A 356-nucleotide genomic window follows, 5' to 3' on the forward strand; every position below is an offset into this window, starting at 1 on the left:
CCCCCCCCCGCCCCGCCCGTGCGGCTGGTGCAGTGGCCTGGAGGGGGCGGGACAGGGCGGCTCGGGGGCTCCCGTCCTCTCAGCCCCACAGCTGCGGGTCCCTGGTGCTGGGGACAGCTGGTGACTGCCTGTCTTGAATCCAGGCCATGTAAAGGGAGCATGGTGGGGGATGGGGGGCAGAGGAGTGGGACGGGACGGGCGGGGGACCAAGGGAGAGGCATGGGGAGGACCCCTCAGCAGTCCGGGCAGCTGGTGCTGGGGGTTATAGGTCACCCCAGCGTAACCCACAGCCTCCTCCGGGTCCCTGTGTGGGCGCTTCCCCAGGTGTTCACGGCGGGGCCCCCCGGCCCCCGCGC

The 356-nt window shown here is 72.8% G+C and overlaps 1 protein-coding gene across 1 annotated transcript in view; it reads left to right on the plus strand.

Moving 5' to 3' along the window:
- Positions 1-356, plus strand: part of HDAC4 (histone deacetylase 4) — a 278,417-nt gene that overhangs the window by 264,977 nt on the left and 13,084 nt on the right.

This window comes from Crocuta crocuta, unplaced genomic scaffold, assembly GCF_008692635.1.
Source record: "Crocuta crocuta isolate KB4526 unplaced genomic scaffold, BGI_CrCroc_1.0 scaffold290, whole genome shotgun sequence".
Classification (NCBI taxonomy): domain Eukaryota; kingdom Metazoa; phylum Chordata; class Mammalia; order Carnivora; family Hyaenidae; genus Crocuta; species Crocuta crocuta.